The sequence below is a fragment of the Chrysemys picta genome, chromosome 1 (assembly GCF_011386835.1).
Source record: "Chrysemys picta bellii isolate R12L10 chromosome 1, ASM1138683v2, whole genome shotgun sequence".
NCBI lineage: Eukaryota > Metazoa > Chordata > Testudines > Emydidae > Chrysemys > Chrysemys picta.
The window spans coordinates 64,669,571-64,687,242 of record NC_088791.1 but is presented as its reverse complement, the minus strand read 5'-3'; the positions used below and the strand labels follow the sequence as shown (position 1 = coordinate 64,687,242).

At 47.3% G+C, this 17,672-nt stretch overlaps 1 protein-coding gene across 5 annotated transcripts in view; it reads left to right on the top strand.

Moving 5' to 3' along the window:
* Positions 1-17,672, top strand: part of GRIP1 (glutamate receptor interacting protein 1) — a 564,775-nt gene that overhangs the window by 143,047 nt on the left and 404,056 nt on the right. The window lies entirely within an intron of this gene.

The window sequence follows — 17,672 nt, the reverse complement described above, 5'->3', positions numbered from 1 at the left end:
ATAAAAGCAGGTGGAAGGGGAAAACTCACTGTCAGCTTGGTTTCTTGTCTCCTCCCTCCTCCTCCAGCCAGGCTGCAGACAGTAAGGCTCTGCATTCCTCCCCAACTCCCCACTCAGCAGGGGATCTCCTCTAGGCTCTACTTGCAGTGAGCAGGGAGACTGGCTGAGAGATGCCTGCTGCTGCTGCCTGCATAAGAATAGTTAAACTCAGCTGTTCCCTGGGCAGTTCAGCCCCTGGGGTTAGGAGCCGTTTCTGGCCTTCTTGTTAATTTCACTCCCAGTTGTTGGAGGCGGGGGTGGGGGGAAGGTGTGTGTGACCATGGCAGGGGCAGTTCTTTTCTGCCCCCTGGATGAGGGGATCTCCAATTACTACTATAATACAATAGTAGGGGCTGGTTGCTGGGGTCGGGGCAGTCGGCGGCAGGCTGCAGCTGCATTGTTTGTGACGCACACATTCATACACATACATACTGTATGTATTACTGTCCTGTGGGGAAGGTGCCAGTGCCCTTTTAAGGGCGGGGGGGGGGGGAGGGGGAGACAAGTGTTTCTAGGCTAACACACCTCAGGAACTTCTGCTTAATGTGTGCTGCTTAATGGAGTCCGTCCTTCCCCAGGGGGCTGTTTGTTGGTCCAACTCCTATACTGAAGAGCTATCTTTTTTGAGCGATCCATCCATACTGTACATATACATTTAGAATATACCTGGATCAGAGTAGATTTAGATCTGTGAAGCAAGACAAGAAGATTTTGTTTTCCCAGGAAGACATTCATGTGGATGAACCAAAGTTAGCTTTTGAGTGCCATACGGTACCCCGACATGGTAATCGCACGGGCTTGCTATTTACAGTTGCCTCAAACAAAGCCGATCAAAGTACAGGTGAAGAAAGGTCTTCCAATTATAAGAACTTAATTAACAATTTGTCAGTTTTGAATCCCGAAAAATGGCAAGAGAATCCAGAGAATCCTCATTTCGGAGAAAAGGAAATATGAGCATTGGCTGATCAACTGAGGGATTTGTTGAATTCAAGGCTTTTGGAGGAAAAAACATTCCTGGTAAACTTAAAAAACTCGTCCTTGCAGTGGACACCCTTGCTGCAAGCAATGCTGACTGCGAAAGGGGATTCAGTACGATGAACAACATCATTACAGTGAAACGGACTGCACTTACCACTCGTCGTGTGGCGGACTTCTATTCATTTCACGTGTGGGACCTCCTTATACTCAGTGGAATCCCATGCCATATGTGAAACTGTGGCTTGGAAAGGGCCGACTTGCAGCACATTCATCTCGAGGTATGGCACGACAACAGGGAGAGCAGTGAGAGCAGCTGTATGGCCCAATGTGGGAGTTGCTATAAGGATGCTTTGCTCCATCCAGTCCTTGCCCCTTTCTTGCCTCCGCTGGGCTGGCCCACTCACACCTTCCACATGCCAGGACTGAGTCGGGAGCTGGGGCGGCTTTGCTGTGGGTAGTGGTTCCCGTTGGAGCTGCAGCCCCCACCTGCCACCCCCTATTGCTTGTGTTGTTGCTGCCGCATGCCCCCCAGACCTCCGTCTCCTCCCCTGTCTCCCGGGCGGCTCCCTCCCACAGCTGGAAGAGAGAACAGCAGCTGCTGAAGCTGGAAGTTTTCCTGAGGACACCATTAAGCAGCAACCCAAAAGCTGGGTGCCCACAGGTGCGCTGGCAGTTCCCAGCCAGACCTTGCCTCTTACAGAAGTTGCTGAGGTGTGAGCATCAGAAATACTGTCTCCCCTGTCCCCCCCACCTCGCAAAAGGGCACCGGCACCCTCCCCACAGGATAGTAATACATACAGTATGTATGTGTATGAATGTGTCACAAACAATGCAGCTGCACCCTGCCGCCGACCTGCAGCGACCCCAGCAACTGGCCCCTGTGGGCTGCTGCTGCCTGCAGAGAGCCAGCAGATGCCGCTGGGCTGGGTCTGCCAAGGAGTAAGTAACCAAGGCAAAAAACATAGCTAGCCAGGGAGGGAGCCAGGGGGGCAAGGGACTGCATTGCATCATGCCCACCAGTGCCCCGCTTTCCCTAGATCCTCCCTATTTCCTAGTAAGTCAGATATCAAGGATTTTTTAATCTCCCTTCCAGGCACATAAAAGAGTGCAGGGGGCACACCAATGGGTGGCTAGTAGTAGGGGAAGGCAGGGGTGACAACTGGAATAGCCTTCATGAAATATACAAGATATTTAGAGAAAGTTTTGTCAATTTCAGCCTCTGCACTCTGTAGGCAGGACAAAACAAAAAGAGATCTGAGATTGCGCCCTATGTCCTAAGGACATTTCAGGTGTTTAAATCAATATATAAAGAGGGTGGAATGAAAACTACTATTTCTTTCAAAGGAGGCACAATAATTTCCCTGAATATCCAGTTTTCCCCTCCAATCCCTTTGTGGTTTTATCTATGGGGGCTATTTGCTTTCCCTGTGAATCTTTAGTTGCTTTAGCAAAATTGCTTTGCCCAAAATAAACCCTGATCATCATGACACATCTTCCCACCGTGTTCTCCATGTGTGTTTTTTTTTTTTTTTTTTTTTTTAACAGTAACATTTCAAAGAGGATCTGCAAGCAGTTTGGACATCACAACCATGATCCTCTGCTGGGGAGGGAATGGGATAGATTTGAACTTGGAAATGGTTCCTGATTTTGATTTGTATTTTTTGTGTATAGGAGATCCCCTCATCCCGGGGGCAGAAAAGAACTGCCCCTGCCATGGTCACACACACCGGTCCCTTCCCCTCCCCCCCCAGCAACTGTGAGTGAAATTAACAAGAATGCCAGAAACGGCTCCTAATCCCGGGGGCGCAGGGAACAGCTGAGTTTAAACCTTTCTTATGCAGGGGGCAGGCTTCTCTTTCCCTCAGCCAGTCTCCTTTTCTTACCGGTCCTCCGTACTGGCCCATACCGGCTTACTTTCACTGAGAGCAACTAGCTAAGGACACAAAAACTAACAGTAAAAATTAAGTACATCAAAAGCAGGAGGCCTGCCAAACAGTCAGTGGGGCCACTGGACGATCAATGTGCTAAAGGAGCTCTCGAAGACAAGGCCTTTGCAAGAAAAGCTAAATGAATTCTTTGCATCCATCTTCACTGCAGAAGATATGGGGAGATTCCCACATGCTAACCATTCTGTTTAGGTGACAAATCTGAGAAACTGTCCCTGATTTGAGGTGTCAGTAGAGCAAGTTTTGGAACAAATTGATAAATTAAACACTTATGAGTAACCAAGATCAGATGGTATTCACCCTAGAGTTCTGAAGGAACTCAAATGTGAAATAGCAGAACTACTAACTGCAGTATGTAATCTGTCACTTAAATCAGCCTCTGTAACAGATGACAGGAGGGTAGATACTGTAATACCTATTTTAAAAAAAGGCTCCAGAGGCAATCATGACAATTACAGGCCAGTAAACCTAATTTCAGTACCTGGCAAATTAGTTGAAACTATAACAAATAACAGAATTATCAGACATATAGATCAACATGATACATGGGGGAAGAATCAACAAGGACGTTGTAAAGGGAAATCATACTCACCAATCTATAAGAATTTTTTGAGGTTGACAGCCAGTATGTGGACAAGGGTGATGCACTTAATATAGTTCACTTGGGCTTTCAGAAAGCCTTTGACAAGGTCCCTCACCAAAGCAAGGTAAGGAGTCCTCGGATAAGAGTGAAGGTCCTGTCATGGATCAGTACCTCGTTAAAAGATAAGACATGCAGGGTAGGAATAAATGGTCAGTTTTCACAATTGAGAGAGGTAAGTAGCTGAGTCCCCCAAGGGTGTGTACTGGGACCAGTGCTGTTCATTGTATTCTTAAATGATCTGAAAAAAAGGGGTGAACAGTGAGGTGGCAAAATTTGCAGATGATAAAAAATTACTTAAAATAGTTAAATCCAAAGATGACTGTGAAGAATTACAAATGGATCTCACTTAACTAGGTGACAAAATGGCAGATGAAATTCAATGCTGGTAAGTGCAAAGTAATGCACATTGGAAAAAAATAATCCCAACTATACATCTAGAATAATGGATCTAAATTTGCTTATTAATTGAGACTTGTGAATTGCTCCTAAAATCAATCTCTTAAGGTTAGAGAGCAGTTCTTAAGCCTTGGTCAAATAAAGATTAAATGTAAGCTAGTGAGTCAGGAAGATATGAAAAACATGTCCTTAGAACACTCATGCCACCTGAGCATAAATAGCAGCTTACACTGCAATTGTATTTTGAAAGACGGTTACATACCAAAAGACTCCATCTTATGAATCAGAAATGCTCTGGGTGTATATTCTGCTGATATGGGGACAAAAACAAATGTTTACTCTGGAAAGCAACACAGAGCCAACAAGTTTTTCTAATCTGAGAACCAATCAAAACATGTTCTGTGTCATAGCTAGATATGGACTTAAATTATAAATTTCAGATCTGTATCTGAGCTCTCCAAAGTTCAGGGATGTTTAGAATTTCAGTTCAGCCCCGAGATAGGGAGCCAGCCTAAAAGTTTGGAGGTACAGATGGATCCAGTTTTCCTCAAAAGTTTGAGTCTTCTGATACAAGGTTTTGTTTTTGACCTATCTTAAGTTATAGTTTATAATATAATGGAAATAATTTCTCTTGTTTTGTAATGTATGTGAAATGAATAGCTTTTCAGAATTAACATCTGTTTTGCTTCAAAGGTGCTAGTTCTTGGCAGCTGTTTTTGTTAGTTGGGGGGGGGGGGGGTTTGTATTGCAAAGAAACGGAGATTCTCTCTTTCTTACCTGTTGAGGGAGTTTGTCCTCCTTTCAGTGTTTGGGGCATTTATGCATATAATTTATGAAATTCATTGATTTACAGAGTTCTAAGACCACAAGGGGTCATTATGATAATTTAATTTGACTTTCTGTATAACACAGACCATAAAACTTCACAAGGTGATTCCTCCATCAAGTCCTTAACTAAATTAGGCCTCAGTCCTGCAAGTTGATCTGTGTGAGTGGACCCATGTGCTCATGCAGAGTCCGATTAAAATCATCCTACAAGATAGGTGCTTCGAATCCCAGCATGTCAATAGAGAAGAGACTTCCTGAACCCTTTAAGGCCCTGATTCTGCAAACACATATGCATGTGCTAAACTTTCCACATGTGAGTAGTCCCATTGATTTCACCACTATGTTCTATTTTTATTTACCATTAAAAAAATCATTAACTTTTTTGAAGACCCTCCAGGAGTCTAAATGTCTCACCCCTTGAGAAATGTCAAGAATATGTCTACACTACGGGATTAATCCGAATTTATATAATTTGAATTTTGGAAACAGATTGTATAAAGTCGAATGTATGCGGCCACACTAAGCACATTAATTTGGCGGCGGGCGTCCATGTACCGGGGCTAGCGTCGATTTCCGGACCGTTGCACTGTGTGTAGCTATCCCATAGTTCCCGCAGTCTCCTCCACCCGTTGGAATTCTGGGTTGAGATTCCAATGCCTGATGGGGCCAAAAACATTGTCGCGGGTGGTTCTGGGTACATCCTCCCCCCTCTCCAGGGAAGCAACGGCAGACAATCGTTTCGCGCCTTTTTTCTGGGTGAACAGTGCAGACGCCATACCACGGCAAGCATGAAGCCCGCTCAGCTCAAGACAGCAGTCATGAACATTGTAAACACCTTGCGCATTATCGTGCAGTTTATGCTGAACCAGAACCTGCAAAACCAGGTGGCGAGGAGTAGGCTACGGCAGCGCGGCGGCGAGAGTGATGAGAACATGGACATGGAATTCTATCAAACCGAGGGCCCCGGTGCTTTGGAGATCATGCTGTTAATGGGGCAGGTTATAGCTGTGGAACGCTGATTCTGGGCCCGGGAAACAAGCACAGACTGGTGGGACCGCATATTCTTGCAGGTGTGGGACGATTCCCAGTGGCTGCGAAACTTTTGCATGCGTAAGGGCACTTTCATGGAACTTTGTGACTTGCTTTCCCCTGCCCTGAAGCGCCAGAATACCAAGATGAGAGCAGCCCTCACAGTTGAGAAGCGAGCGGCGATAGCCCTGTGGAAGCTTGCAACGCCAGACAGTTACCGGTCAGTTGGGAATCAATTTGGAGTGGGTAAATCTAATGTGGGGGCTGCTGTGATGCAAGTAGCCAAAGCAATCACTGAGCTGCTGCTACGAAAGGTAGTGACTCTGGGAAATGTGCAGGTCATAGTGGATGGCTTTGCTGCAATGGGATTCCCTAACTGTGGTGGGGGCGATAGATGGAACCCATATCCCTATCTTGGCACCGGAGCACCAGGGTACCCAGTACATAAACCGCAAGGGGTACTTTTCAATGGTGCTGCAAGCACTTGTGGATCACAAGGGACGTTTCACCAACATCAACGTGGGCTGGCCGGGAAGGGTTCATGACGCTCGCGTCTTCAGGAACACTACTCTGTTTAAACAGCTGCAGCAAAGGACTTACTTCCCGGACCAGAAAATAACCGTTGAGGATGTTGAAATGCCTATAGTTATCCTTGGGGACCCAGCCTACCCCTTAATGCCATGGTTCATGAAGCCATACACAGGCAGCCTGGACAGGAGTCAGGAGCTGTTCAACTACAGGCTGAGAAAATGCAGAATGGTGGTAGAATGTGCATTTGGCTGTTTAAAAGGTCGCTGGCGCTCGTTACTGACTCGGTCAGACCTCAGCCAAACCAATATCCCCATTGTTATTGCTGCTTGCTGTGTGCTCCACAATCTCTGTGAGAGTAAGGGGGAGACCTTTATGGCGGGGTGGGAGGCTGAGGCAAATCGCCTGGCTGCTGATTATGCGCAGCCAGACACCAGGGTGATTAGAAGATCACACCAGGAAGCGCTGCGCATCAGAGAAGCTTTGAAAACCAGTTTCATGACTGGCCAGGCTACGGTGTGAAAGTTCTGTTTGTTGAAAACCCGCCCTCTTGATTGACTCATTCCCTGTAAGCAAACCACCCTCCCCCCTTAAATCACAGCTTGCTTTTAAAGGAAATAAAGTCACTATCGTTTAAAAATCATGTATTCTTTATTAATTGATTATAAACATAGGGAGAGAACCGACAAGGTAACCCGGATGAGGTTTGGGAGGAGGATAGGAGGGAAGTAAAAGGCCACTGAAAAAATTCAATATAATGACAGCCTTTTGGAGTGGGAGGGTGCACGGACCCTTCTCCTCCCCCCCCCCCCCCCGCGTTCTTACACATCAGGGTGAGGAGGCTATGGAACATGGTGAGGGGGGAGGGAGGTTATACAGCGGCTGCAGCGGCAGTCTGTTATCCTGCTGCCGTTCCTGAAGCTCCACCAGATGCCGGAGCATGTCCGTTTGATCACGTAGCAGCCCCAGTGTTGCAGCCAGCCACCTCTCATCTCGAGCATCCCTCATGACCTCACGTTCACTGCAATCTTTCCTTCCACTCATTCAAATGAGCTCTTTCATTGCGGGTGGATTCCATTATTTCTGAGAACATCTCGTCTCGCGTCCTCTTTCTCCTCCGCCTTATCTGAGATAGCCTTCGGGACGGAGGAGGGAGGCTTGAAAAATTTGCAGCTGCTGGAGAGATGGAAAAAAGGAGAGAAGTTTTTAAAAAGATACATTTTACAGAACAATGCTTATACTCTTTCACGGTGACCAACACTATTCACATTACATAGCACATGTGATTTCAGTACAAGGTCGCAATTTCCATCTTAATATTGCCGGTGGCTTTGGTGTTAGAGATCACAGACGCAGGTCCGGGCAACAGAATTTGGCTTGCATGCGGCCATGGTAAGCCATTGTCTTTCGGCTTCTGCGCCCTCCTTTCCCACATACCAAGCAAAGCCCGTTGACTGCTGCGGTTTTCTTGTTAACCTTCAGCAGCAGAAAACAAACTAACCCCCCCCCCCATCCAATTCTCTGGGATGATCGCTTTATCCCTCCCCCCACTGCGTGGCTGGTATCAGGGAAGATCCCTGCAGAAACCAAACTAACCCCCCGCCCCCCCCACCTGCCATCAATTATCTGGGATGATCACTGTGCCCCTCCCCCCACCGCGTGGCTGGTATCAGGGAAGATCCCTGCTAGCCAAAGGCGAAAAGCTCAGCGCCAATTCCCCTCCCCCCCCCTCGCTTGGCTAACTGCAGGGAAGGATTTCTTTTCAGCCACAGGCAAACAGGCCAGTAGGAACGGCCACCTCTGTCCCCTTAATTAAATTCCCGTATTTCAACCAGGTTACCATGAGCGATATCACTCTCCTGAGGATTACACAGCAAGATAAAGAACGGATGTTGCTTGAATGCTAGCAAACACTGGGACCATACACTGCCAGGCTTTGTCATGCAATGATACCAGATTACTTGCTACTAGCATGGCATGCTCAAGTGTCTTACCATGGAGGACGGAATAAGGCTGCACTGCCCAGAAACCTTCTGCAAATGCTTTTGGAGTACCTCCAGGAGAGCGTCATGGAGATATCCCTGGAGGATTTCCGCTCCATCCCCAGACACGTTAACAGACTTTTCCAGTAGCTGTACTGGCCGCGAATGCATCCCAAGTCCTCAGGGCAAATTAATCATTAAAAAACGCTTGCTTTTAAACCATGTTTTATATTTTAAAAGGTAAACTCACCTGAGGTCCCTTCCATGGGGTCATGGTCTTGGGCACTGGCTTGGGGGGGTACTTCAGTCAGACTGAGAAAAAGATCTTGGCTGTTGGGGAGAACGGAGTGCTGGGTGCTCTCCGCAAGCTCCTCCTCCTCCTCCTCCTCCTCCTCCTCTTCCTCTTGCCCGTCCGCAGAATCCTCAGGTGTGGCTGATGAGATTACCCCCGCCTCGGAATCCACGGTCAGTGGTGGCGGTGCCCCCTAGAATTGCATGCTGCTTGGCGTAGAAGCGGCATGTCTGCGGCTCTGACCCGGAGCGACCGTTTGCCTCCTTTGTTTTCTGATAGGCTTGTCTGAGCTCCTTGACTTTCACGCAGCACTGATCTGAGTCCCTATAGTGGCCTCTCTCCATCATGCCCTTGGAGATTTTTTCAAAAGTTTTGGCATTTCGTCTTTTCGAACGAAGTTCTGCTAGCACTGAATCCTCTCCCCATATAGCGATCAGATCCAGTACCTCCCGTACGGTCCATGCTGGTGCTCTTTTTCGATTATCGGCCTGCATGGTTATCTGTGCTGATGAGCTCTCTGTGGTCACCTATGCTCTCCTGTGCTGGGCAAACAGGAAATGAAATTCAGATGTTCGCGGGGCTTTTCCTGTCTACCTGGCCAGTGCATCTGAGTTCAGATTGTTGTCCAGAGCGGTCACAATTGTGCACTGTGGGATAGCTCCTGGAGGCCAATACCATCGAATTGCGGCCACACTAACCCTAATTCGAAATGACAATATCGATTTTGGCGCTACTCCGCTTGTCGGGGTGGAGTACAGAAATCAATTTTAAGAGCCCTTTATTTTGAAATAAATGGCTTCGTTGTGTGGACGGGTGCAGGGTTAACTCGAGTTAGCACTGCTAAATTCGAATTAAACTCATAGTGTAGACCAGGCCAAGGTCTCTCACGTACAGCAATGTTTAGCACAGTTGCCAAACCTCCAGGGTGACATCATTGTATTTTGCCTTTCACTCTCTTTATGAAGGTGAACACACTTTGTCTTCATAATATTAATATACCTTAATCAAGTGGTGCTGACATTTATTAGGCTGTTGCTTATTGGCAGAACAAAATGCCTATGGATACTGTCATCTAGAGTGAGTCTTCATTATTATTTGGCCTGACATGCAAGTTGCAGAGCAGCCATTTGGTACTTTTCCCCCAAGCTGGTATCTAATTGTTTCTGTAATGATCCCAGCATCATTACTTCAGCACTGCTGACTGCTAGACTTTTCTCTTATGGATATATTAATATATCATAGAGGCTTGGAAGAGTGCATCCTGACCACTGCCTTTCGTATTTCTTGTCCATTTTGGCCCTGAGTTCCTGTTTTATGATTAACTAAACTTTGAAACATACAACTTTTTCCTCTTGTCTTATTAGTTACGTATTATTGCTACAAAGGTGGAAAAGGCCTTTGATCTGTCTTGAATTCTTGTGGAGGGAAGAGAGAGTGAGAAAGTGAAGGGACTGGCATTGCTTCTCCATCTTTCTGTTGATCTCTGTTGTAGATGCAGTGTAAAGTAGTAAGGGACTGGTATGTAACCATCCCTGCCAGGTGTCAGCAGCAACAAGGGCCAGGTTCAAATGTCTAGGTGTTCCTCTTAAAATTAACACCACCACTGGCATAAGCCCCCATCCAATATTTATTGGATAACTAAATACCTTCCTTAGACACCCTTAACTGGCAATACATCCCTCTGTGCAAGCACTGAGTCTGCTTATAAAAAAAAGGAAAACTTTATTAGGGGCACAGGAACACAGAATCCACTGGGGGAAAAACATCTACTATATATATAAATTGATAATACATAAAATACCCACTGACATGCTATCTTTGGCAGTAGATCTTCAATTCAGATCCCTATATATGCTAGTCAGTGTCTGATTAGCAAATGTCCTTTAACATGTAATTTCTCCCCCTGCCGCCTCCACTAAACCCCACTCATGGTTTGGTGTCAGTGGGTAGTTTAGTACCAAAACCTGGGAGTGCACTCAGGCAGGCCAGTCTCCAGTCCCTAGGAAAAATGCTGCCTGGTCTGGTCTTGAGGCTCCAACACCTAACCCAGCAATAGTCATTTCAGCTTTATTGGTGTTGGGTAGGTGCTCTGTTGCTGTCTTCTGTTGCTTCAACAAAGAACCGCCTCTATGTTGATTCTTGGTGCAGAAATGACTGCAATATCTCTTCAAAAAGTCTTCAGGGGTTCCTGGATCCCTGAGCAGAGTGCTTGCCACCAGGAAGCCATTCCTTGCCGTGAGGTAGGAGCTCCTTACTACTTCCTCTCTGAGTTCAGCCCCATTACTCCACCAATTTGGAGTTTGTGCACAGTTCTTCTGACTCGCCAAAGTGTCATTGGATGATTTTTGGGTAGACAGATTATGTAAATAAACTCTCAATAGCCATACTTTCCCTTGTTCACCAATAGATGGTGGTAGAGAGTCCCTTCCTTCTAGAGCTTCTGTCCATCTGGAGTTCTGACAGTTTATCAAGTAGCTCTTAACTGTCCTTTCCCCTTTTCATCAATAGATGGCAATAGCAGCTCACTTAAGCCCTGTGGCCTGAACCTCTTGAGGGTAAGTATGTATGCGTATATGTACCTTCAGGCCTACGTTGCCTCCTGAAAATTACAAAATGGGCAGAGATTTAATATCCATAAACTCTGAAAAATGCAAGTGGAAACATGGCTATGCATAGCTGATGCCACCTGTTCACGTGATGTTGACTAATATATAACCAGAATTCAACGTGCATTGTTGACTGAGACTGGATTTATCTTAGCATAATAATGTGAAGGAAAAGAACCATTGTTGAGCTGACAGTTGGTTGAGTCTTATATAATACAAATTAAAAAGGGAAGGGGCATTAAAACCAAAGGAGCATTCTTAAGTTTGCACGTGGTTCTATTAAATGATGTGCATGCATGCTGAGCCGTGTGGAAACATTCATCTTCTGAACCTAAAAAATAAACAAATAAGAGATACAGGCAAGCTTGCTGTAGTCATGGGTCTCTCAAGCTTTCATGAATACCAAAATGTACATTGATCTGCACCATTGGGAAGGTGTAGGTCTGTACAAATCTGTTTACAAATAGTGACTGTGATGGGGTGGACTAGGCCCGAACGCCCCCTACTGAAGGCCTTGTGGCCCTGTTACACTCCACCCTAGAAGAGGGCAGTAGAGAGGTCCTCCAAGCTGCCTAGAGTGGCTGTGTGGGAAGCAGCCAATCGGGGCCTGGCAGGCTAGTATAAGAGCTGTAGGGCCAGAGCAAGTTCAGTTCCCTGCTAGAGCTGGAGGAGAGAGGATGTTGCTCTGGGCTGGCTGTTGGGACCGTAGGCACCGACTTTTTGGTTCTTGGGGGTGCTCAACCCCTGCTCCGCCCTGGGCCCCACCCGCTCTCCACCCCTTCCCTTAAGCCCCCTTCCTCCACCTCTTCCCGCCCCCACTTCTCCTCCTCCTCCCCCAGCACCTCCTGCACACTGTGGAACAGCTGATCACTGCAGGGAGGAGGTGCTGATCGTTGGGGCCACTGGTGGGCAGGAGGCGCTGGGGGGAGGGAGAGCTGCTGATCGGGGTGGCGGACGGTGGGTGCTGAGCACCCACCATTTTTTTCCCATGAGTGCTCCAGCCTTGGAGCACCTGTGGAGTCAGCATCTATGGCTGGGACTCCACCAGGACAAGGCCCTGAGGTAAGGGTGAATAACGTGCTGGAGTCATAGGGAAGTGGCCAAGAGAATTGTAGCAGCAACACAGTTTATTTAAAGGGACGTGGTGGACAGCTTCTATCTATAGTGTCCCAGGGCTGGGACCCAGACTAGAGCATGGGTCTGGGTCACCCCCACCAGCCACTGGGAATGTGGCCTGGACTTTGATGCACCCCAGAAAGGGGAACTGAACTCTTTAAGTGGCCAAGCCAGAAAGGCCCAGAGAGGCTTAGAGTCTCTAGGGAGGGAGCCCCGGAGGACATGGCCTCACACCCAGACTGGGACTGCTTAAAGAGCAGGGATAATTTGAGGGAGACCAGAAGGGGCTGAGAGACAATTTGGCCAGGGGTACTGTGATAGGCCCTGCTGGACTAATTGAAGAGTGAGCCCCAGGATAGGGCTGCAGATCAAAGGACCTTACAGAGGGCACTGAAATAGGCCCCCAGTTGGACTTATACCCTGGAAGGGTTTTGCTTTGCTTTTATCACACAGACAGTGTATGACTTGGGCTGAGTTACCGAAGACCCACCACAAACAGGTAGAGAGAGAGTGCAGGTACATGGCCAGGGGCCACTTGCGAGAGGTGAGTGTGACCCCGTTACAGTGACCTTCACTTAAACCCAACTGCGTAAGCACCCTTTTGAAGAAACTTACATTTTTAGTATGTAACTGCAGCTGCCTAGAGATGTCAGAGACAAAGTAAGAACAGCTTATTGTAATGTTGACACCTCCCTGCGGGGATAACACAAGAGTCATCTGCAGTGATTATCTTAACAATGTTACATGCAGTGGCCGAGCTAAGGAAGCTGGTTTTTCCAGTTTGGGCTCTAGAAGCGCTGGTCCCCTGATGTGGGGGACAGAAATCTTACTGAAAGGCTTGAGTCTCTTACTCACTCACTGGTTGAAAACTGCCAAGCAACAGGACTGCAGGAGGCAGAGGACAGGATGGGTCTACTCACCTGATGTACGCACAGGGCTGAGAACTCACACAAAGGGGAGAGAGCATATAGGCTATAGTCGTTTACTTAATGATCTGTAACTCCTGTATACTTTGAGAATAAAAGTGACTTTGTTGTTTTAAAAACTCCTGTGAAAAGTTTTAGCCCTAGTCTACACTACGAGTTTAGGTCGAATTTAGCAGCGTTAGATCGATTTAACCCTGCACCCGTCCACACGTTGAAGCCATTTTTGTCGACTTAAAGGGCTCTTAAAATCAATTTCTGTACTCCTTCCCTACGAGGGGATTAGTGCTGATATTGACCTTGCTGGGTCGAATTTGGGGGAGTGTGGACGCAATTCGATGGTATTGGCCTCCAGGAGCTATCCCACAGTGCTCCATTGTGACCGCTCTGGACAGCACTCTCAACTCAGATGCACTGGCCAAGTAGACAGGAAAAGCCCGTGAAATTTTGAATTTCATTTCCTGTTTGGCCAGCGTGGCGAGCTCAGAGGTGACCGTGCAGATCTCATCAGCACAGGTGACCATGGAGTCCCAGAATCGCAAAAGAGCTCCAGCATGGACTGAACGGGAGGTACTGGATCTGATCGCTGTATGGGGAGAGGAATCTGTGCTATCAGAACTCTGTTCCAAAAGATGAAATGCCGAAACATTTGAAAAAATCTCCAAGTGCATGAAGGACAGAGGCTATAACAGGGACCCGCAGCAGTGCAGCGTGAAACTTAAGGAGCTCAGGCAAGCCTACCAGAGAACCAGAAAGGCAAACGGCTGCTCCGGGTCAGAGCCCCAGACATGCCGCTTCTATGATGAGCTGCATGCCATTCTAGGGGGTGCCTCTACAACTACCCCAGACCTGTTCATGGACTCCGTCAATGGATTCTCACGCAATAGGGATGCGGATTTTGGGGACGAGGAAGGTGAGGAGGAGATTGAAGATCACGCACAGCAAGCAAGCGAAGAAACTGTTTTCCCTGACAGCCAGGAACTGTTTTTCACCCTGGATCTAGTACCCTCCCAACTCACTGAACGCGGGCTCCTGGACCTAGAAGGTGGAGAAGGGACCTCTGGTGAGTGTACCTTTGTAAATATAATCCATGGTTTAAAAGCAAGTGTGTTTAATGATTAATTTGCCCTGAAGACTTGGGATGCATTCGCGGCCAGTACAGCTACTGAAAAAGTCTGTTAACGTGTATGGGGATGGAGCGGAAATCCTCCAGGGACATCTCAATGAAGCTCTCCTGGATGTACTCCCAAAGTTAGCCACGTGGTGGGGGGAGGGGTGAAGCGATCATCCCAGAGAATTGGATGTGTGTGGGGGGTTTAGTTGGATTTGTGCTGCATGTTAATCCGAAAACCACAGCCCCTCCTTTTAAATGGCCAACCCATTTTAAATGGCCAACCCACGGGTGCTTGGTATGTGAAATGAGGGCGCTGCTATTTGAAACCATTGCCACATGTTATGAAGGTTAAAGAAGCCAAAAGACACTGGCTTACCATGGCTGCCTGCAAGCCGAATTCTGTTGCCCACCGGCCCTGCATGTGTGATCTCTCACACCAAACCAGCAGACCCTCAATATAAGAAGCAAAATGCGACCTTGTAAAGAAAGCACACGTGCTATGTAATGTTAACAGTTTGGTTCACTGTGAAAGAGTCTACCCATTGTTCTCTAAAATGTGTCTTTTTAAAGACTACTCTCCCTTTTGTTCCTCCCGCAGCTGCAAATATTTCAACGCTCCCCGTATCATCTCCGTCCCAGAGGCTAGTGGGGGGAGGGATAGCTCAGTGGTTTGAGCATTGGTCTACTAAACCCAGGGTTGTGAGTTCAATCCTTGAGGGGGCCACTTAGGAATCTGGGGCAAAATCAGTACTTGGTCCTGCTAGTGAAGGCAGGGGGCTGGACTTGATGACCTTTCGGGGTCCCTTCCAGTTCTATGAGATAGGTATATCTCCATATATTAGAAGGCGAAAAAAACGCACTCGCGATGAAATATTCTCTGAGCTCATGCAGTCCTCCCTCACTGAAAGAGCCCAGCAGAATGCATGGAGGCAGACAATGTCAGAGTGCAGGAAAGCACAAAATGAAGGCGAGGACAGGTGGCAGGAGCAAGAGGAGAGGTGGCGTCAGCATGAGGAGAGGAGGCAGGAAGCAATGCTGAGGCTTCTGGAAGATCAAACTGATATGCTCTGGTGTATGGTTGAGGTGCAGGAAAGGCAGCAGGAGCACAAACTGCTGCTGCAGCCCCTGTGTAATCAACCACCCTCCTCCCCAAGTTCCATAGCCTCCTCACCCCCAGATGCCTAAGAATGCGGTGGGGGGGGCCTCCGAGCACCCAACCACTCCACCCCAGAGGACTGCCCAAGCAACAGAAAGCTGGCATTCAATAAATAAATTTTGAAGTGCAATGTGGCCTTGTCCTTCCCTCCTCCCCCACCCCTCCCAGGCTACCTTTGCAGTTATCCCCCCCTTTGTGTGACGAATTAATAAAGAATGCATGAATTTGAAACAACAATGACTTTATTGCCTCTGCAAACGGTGATCAAAGCGGGGAAGGGAGGGCAGTTGGCTTACAGGGAAGTAGAGTGAACCAAGGGGGCGGGTTTTCATCAAGGAGAAACAAACAGAACTTTCACACCATAGCCTGGCCAGTCATTAAACTGGTTTTCAAAGCTTCTCTGATGCACAGTGCGCCATGCTGTGCTCTTCTAACCGCCCTGGTGTCTGGCTGCGTGTAATCAGCGGCCAGGCAATTTGCCTCAACCTCCCACCCCGCCATAAACATTTCCCCCTTACTCTCACAGATATTGTGGAGCACACAGCAAGCAATAATAACGATGGGTTTCGCTGAGGTCTAACTGAGTCAGTAAACTGCACCAGCGCGCTTTTTTAAATGTCCAAATGCACATTCTACCACCATTTTGCACTTGCTTAGCTTATACTTGAACAGCTCCTGACTACTGTCCAGGGTGCCTGTGTGACAATGCGGTTCTGGCGGAACCCAACTGAGAGTGCCAACTCAGGACAAATTGCTCAAATAGGGCAGTTACAGCCCAAGGCTGGGGTTTTTTCCACCTCTAAGGCAAACCAAACCAGCCAGACTAGGAGAACTTCGGTCTCACAAGCAATCTCCTTAGACACTCCAGTTTCCCAATACTACCACCAGTGCCACTCGTTATGGGGACAAATGGTTATGAAAACCACTACCCCAGTAAAAGAAAAAGGTTCTCCTGATCCCAAAGGACCAAGCCCCAGACCCAGGTCAATATACAAATCGGATCTTACCCACAAATCACGCTTTTGCCAATCCTTTAGAATCTAAAATCTAAAGGTTTATTCATAAAAGGAAAAAGATCGAGATGAGAGTTAGAATTGGTTAAATGGAATCAATTACATACAGTAATGGCACAGTTCTTGGTTCAGGCTTGCAGCAGCGATGGAATAAACTGCAGGTTCAAATCAAGTCTCTGGAATACATCCCCCGCTGGGATGGGTCCTCAGTCCTTTGTTCAAAGCTTCAGCTTGTAGCAAAGTTCCTCCAGAGGTAAGAAGCAGGATTGAAGACCAGATGGAGATCAGGCATCAGCCTTATATAGTCTTTTCCAGGTGTAAGAACACCTCTTTGTTCTTAAATTACAGCAACATGGAGTCTGGAGTCACATGGGCCAGTCCCTGCATACTTTGCTGAGGTACAAGGCGTATCTGCCTTCTCTCAATGGGTCCATTGTATAGCTGATGGTCCTTAATGGGCCATCAAGCAGGCTAGGCAGAGCTAATCTCAGCTTGTCTGGGATGTCACCCAGCAGCACAGCATAAGTTTGCCATACAGACAGTATAGAGCCAATATTCATAACTTCGACTACAAAACTGATACATACATATAGACAGCATAATCATAACCAGTAAACCATAACCTTGTCCTAGACACCCCATTTGACCCCCTTTATACAAGATTTGGTGCCCCTACAGGACTTTGGTTGCAACAATGATCTATATGGTCCCAGTTTATGTCAATAACGTCACACCCCCAACGCAAAATTGATGCAGGAAGGGATGACACAAACATCACTGACTGCATCCCAAGAGCTCCCCATCCTGGGTTCTGTCTTACTACAGCTAGTATTGGGTTAGAAGCCATACCAGTGTATAACAGAAATGGTTTATCAAAATCATGTTTAACCACATGATTGAACCTCTTTACAACCTCAAGGTAAAACTTAGTTAGAACAATAGTGGATTGGATCTGCTCTGGCAGCATGGTTCCTGTATGTGTTACGTGATCTTGCCAAGAGCTAAAGAAAACAGCTACTTTATCCATACCAGCTCGGGCAAATGTTTGGAACCCCATTAACATCGAATAAATGCAGATATTAA